Genomic DNA, 5,123 nt, shown 5'->3' with positions numbered 1-5,123 from the left:
TGTTTAGAATTTTATATGGCTGTCTGATTTTAAAGAGGTGTTTTGCATTAGTTGTCTAGGGAGTTCTGAATCTCTTTTAAATCATGTAAAAATAATGCTGAAACATCAAGGCAGAAGAACAAACATTTGTCATCTAACTACATAGAGATAAACAGAAGCATCTTTCAACATTATTCATAGGAACCAATAGAGATGCAATGTAATGATTGAGTTGAAAATCTAAAAAATTTATTTTCTAGAAAAACAAATGCCTTTTTGTATGAAAAATATCATTTTCATAAATGACACTTTAATAAAAATTTATAATACTTTTATGTCCAACAGAAATAAATCTCAAACCACCATTGTTAAATTTTTTATATTATGTTCAAAAAGCAAACTATTTTGCTTTTTAATATCTTTCCAATGAATCTAACCAAAACCAGGAAATAGTTTTTACCACAATTTTGGTTTGGCCTGGTCATATATTATATGTTTACTTGGAAAATGTACTATTTTCTTTCTTTCTTTATTTTCCCCTAAAAATAGTGTTTTTCTACATCTTGAAACTGACTTTGCTTAATTCAGGCTATGACCCTCAGCTCAACCACTTCAATGTACCTGTAAGCATTTCAAGAGTAAGAAAGCAAAAAGAAAAAACTGAATTTTCCAGACTCCCTTGCAGCTTGCATACTGATTCAGCAATAAAATGCGTATTTTGAGATATTGAAGCACAGGACATCCTCTGCCTTTGCTGATAATGGGTGAGCTTATAGAGATGTGTGTATAGCTAAATTCTACAGTCCAAGAGACAGAGTAGCATAGTGATAAAAATAAATAAATGGAACTGTATTTTGTGTTTATAGATTGGAAGAATTTGTAGTAAAATGTCCATACTACCCAAAGTGAGCTATAGACACAATATAATTCCTATCAAAATTCTACTGGCAGTTTTCAGAGAAATAAAAAAGACAATCTTCAAATTCCTATGGAACAACAAAAGACTCCAAACAAACAAAGCAATATTGGGAAAACAAAGCAAAACTGGAAGCAGTACTGTTCTGATTTCAATCTATTTTACAAAGCTATAGAAATCAAAATAGTATGGTACTGGCATAAAAACAAATACATAGATTAATGGTACAGAACCAAGAGTGTTGCAAATACACACTGGAAAAAGAACACTTTGTTCAATAAATGGTGTTAGGAAAACAGGATATCCACATGCAAAAAAAAAAAAAAAATGAAATCGAATCTTGTCTTGCACCATATGCAAATATTAACTCAAAATATGGAAAAAGAACAGTTTGTTCAATTAATGGTGTTAGGAAAACAGGATATCCACATGCAAAAAAAAAAAAAAATGAAATCGAATCTTGTCTTGCACCATATGCAAATATTAACTCAAAATTGATTAAATACTTAAATGTAAGATCTGAAATTGTATAACTCATAGAGGGAAACATAGAGGAAAAGCTTTTTTGGCACTGTTCTTGTAAATGATTTTTTAAATATGATACCAAAAGTACAGGCAACAAAAGGAAAAATAAACAAGTGAGACTATATCAAACTAGAAAGCTTCTGCACAGCAAAGGAAACAATAAATGAAATGAAAAGGCACTTTATATAATGTGAAAACATATTTGCAAACCATATATCTGAGAAGGAGTAAATATCTAAAATATCCAAGGAACTCACACAACTGAATAGCAAAAAAACAAAAACAACAATAAAATGCAAAAGAAAAGATTAAAAAATAGGCAAAGGATCTGAATCGACAGTTTTCTAAATAGGACATATAAGCAACTCCAATGAGATATCACCTCATGCACATTAAGACGGCTATTATCAAAAAGATAAGATCATACATGTTGGTGAGGGTGTGGAGAAAAGAAAATCTTTGTATACTATTGGTGGGAATGCAGCCATTATGGACAACAGTAGGAGGTTTCTCAGAAAAAATAAAAACAGAACTACCATGCATTTCAGCAATCCCACTTATGAATATATATATATATATATACACATATATGTATATATATATACATATATGAAAAAAATACATATACATATATGAAAAAAATAAAGTCATTACTTTGAAGAGATATATGCACCCCTATATTCAGCAGCATTATTCCCAGTAACTAAGATATAAAACCAGCTTAATTGTCCATCCATAGTTGATGTATGGAGAAAAATGTGATACAATATACAGCAAAATATTATTCAGCCATAAAAAGGAAAGAAATCCTACCACTCGCAACAACATGCATGAAACTGGAGGACATTATGCTAACCTAAATATGCCAGACATGGAAACGCAAATACTGTATGATCTCACTTACATGTGAAATCAAAAAAAGTCAAATTCATAGGAGCAGAGTGAAATGGTGGTGGATAGGGGCTTTGGAGTACAGAAAATGAAGAGCTGTTTGTCAAAGGGTACAAGCTTTCAATTACAAGATTAGTGAGTTCTGGGGATCTAATTAATGTACAGAAAGATGACTATGGTTAATAATACTGCATTTTTTACTTGAAGCTTGATAAGAGAGCAGGTTTTAAGTGTCTTTAGCACACACATGCACGCACACAAAATGGTAACTATGAGTGGTAATGGATTTGTTAATTACTTTGATTGTTGTAATCTTTACACAATGTATATGTGTATCAAATCATTTTGTTCCACATCTTTCATATATACAAATTTTATTTGTCAATGAAATATTTTGTAATAAAAAATAGTAAGTGTTTTCTATCTTTATATTTACAGTCACTAGGTTTGTGTGTGTGAAAGGTAACTGTGGGAATACTTGCTATGGGAGAAGCTAAGGGTAACTTCCCTATCTCTTATTGATAGCTAGCATTAGTTCTTGAAATCGATCATCCAGTTTTACCTCCACTTACTTACAATCTTCCAGTCTTTGCAAAAAGGTTTTAAGAACACAATCCTTGCTTAAACATTCTTGGTAAACCCTGCAAAACATACTGTTAATAAACCTTGATAGTATAAATATGTCATACAACCATGTTTAAAATAATAACCACCCCCTCCACTTTTTGGTGTTACAAGGAAAATACACATACTCTTGAAAATCTCATTGAATTATTGGAATAATGAAATTAAGCAACTATTGTGTAATCTTCAAATTATAATAGGAAAATTAATCTGACTCATATGTAAAGTGAGATTTTGATATTTCTTAATCTTTGAGTCAAGTTCAATTTTGTAAAAACTGGGGTATTTGAAGAACATCTCCAACTCTTTTCTCTTTTGCACACTTACACTCTAGAAGTAAGAAGAGCCAAATATCAAATATCTCAAGTCCCTTTGAAATTGAAATGTCCATGTGACTCAGCTTTCTCCAAGGGGGTTTATGGACAAATCAGCAAACCTGCTAAGGAACTTATGAGAAATTTATTTCTGATTAAAAAAGAATCATCTATTGTAAGTACAAAAAAGTCTGCAGAGGTAAATAACCAAGATGATTTTTTTAAAAAATATAAATGTTAAGAAGGAACTTGAAGTTTTATTTACACAAGTAGAAATATTTCAAATTCAGATGCAATTTTGTAGGAGATTCTTAAATGACTGACTTCAAGTAATATCATCCATGTTATGGCACTTGAGGTAGCTTTAGTATCTATACTTGGCAACAATGACTGAATAGGAATTTTTAAATAGAACCTACAAAGATAATAAAGGATTAGTTTGGAATAACTAAATTCACTAAATAGAATTCAAATATTTTGGATGTAACATTTAATGTAAGATGATTATATAATTATGTCTATTTTCACATGCAATGTATCTACCCATGTAGCATACTACTTATATATTTATAACGTAGATATTTGGGGTTTTACTACTACTTTCCTGGAACTCAACTCTGAGGCCACTCAAAGTGTAACAGCAGTGAGCATAGGTCCTAGTTAACATGTGATTATTCAGATTGCTTCTTTGCTTCTGTTGTTATACTAACTGCATTAATAGCTCCTTTACTCTCTCTTTCATTCCTCAATATTTCCTTTTCTGGGGTATTGATTTGTTTTATTTTTATTTATTTATTTGTTTATTTGCTGCTTTCAACATTTTTCTTTTGTTATTCCAGTCTCAATTAATAATAATCACAATAAAATTAACTAAAATTTATTGCATATTGCATTTTTTGGGCTATTCCTATGTTGAGAGAGATTTTTATAAACTCTATGCTTCTGTTTAGGTGGGAATAGTTTTATCTTGTTGGCTGAATAATATGTGGTTGCTCTAACACTCTTTTGTCTATTGTTTTCTCTCAATCAAAATCTTTCTCCAACATTGCTATTTCATTGACTGAAGGTAATGAATATCTACTACTGACAAAATGGTGCCTTTCATAATAAGTGCAGAAGCTAGAATCCTACACCCTTAATTTACTGTGTAAATGTTTCAAATGTTTTAAAAGATTGCTTCTTTCTTAAATAAATTTTAAAAGCAGTTTAAATGCAGTTGGATACAAAAGAGTATATAAGATTGCAAATATATATAGGTCTAAGATAAGGATAACATTTCCATCCAGTTCAGTTAAGTGAATGCCATTAAGCATCATTTTGCATGTATACGTCTCAACTTCTTCACTCCTTAATAAGGATAATAATAAATTTCTGTATGGGATAGTTTGAGTATAGTAGCAAATGCGAGGGGTCTTCAAAAAGTTTATGGAAAGATTAAATTATACTTTTTTCCATGAACTTTTTGAAGTACCTTATGTATAATAACATGAAGCAAAAACCTGGGGTAGAAGAGCCACATGGGGTGTCTGTGTACATAAACTATGCATTGTCATAAATCAAATATTGATGCCCACACACGTGTGAAGGCTTATTTAGTTATTATTTGTCTCTGTTCCCTTGGTTCACTGATGATGTTTGTAATGATTTGTGATAGACACAATAATGATGATAATAATAATAATGTCATAACTAAACCATAGTTCTACATGTTAATGTAAGTAAAGAATGTGTGAAGGCTTATTTAGTTATTATTTGTCTCTGTTCCCTTGGTTCACTGATGATGTTTGTAATGATTTGTGATAGACACAATAACGATGATAATAATAATAATGTCATAACTAAACCATAGTTCTACATGTTAATGTAAGTAAAGA

The sequence above is a fragment of the Galeopterus variegatus genome, unplaced genomic scaffold, assembly GCF_000696425.1.
Source record: "Galeopterus variegatus unplaced genomic scaffold, G_variegatus-3.0.2 Scaffold3084, whole genome shotgun sequence".
Classification (NCBI taxonomy): domain Eukaryota; kingdom Metazoa; phylum Chordata; class Mammalia; order Dermoptera; family Cynocephalidae; genus Galeopterus; species Galeopterus variegatus.
Note: the sequence above shows the minus strand (reverse complement) of the source record.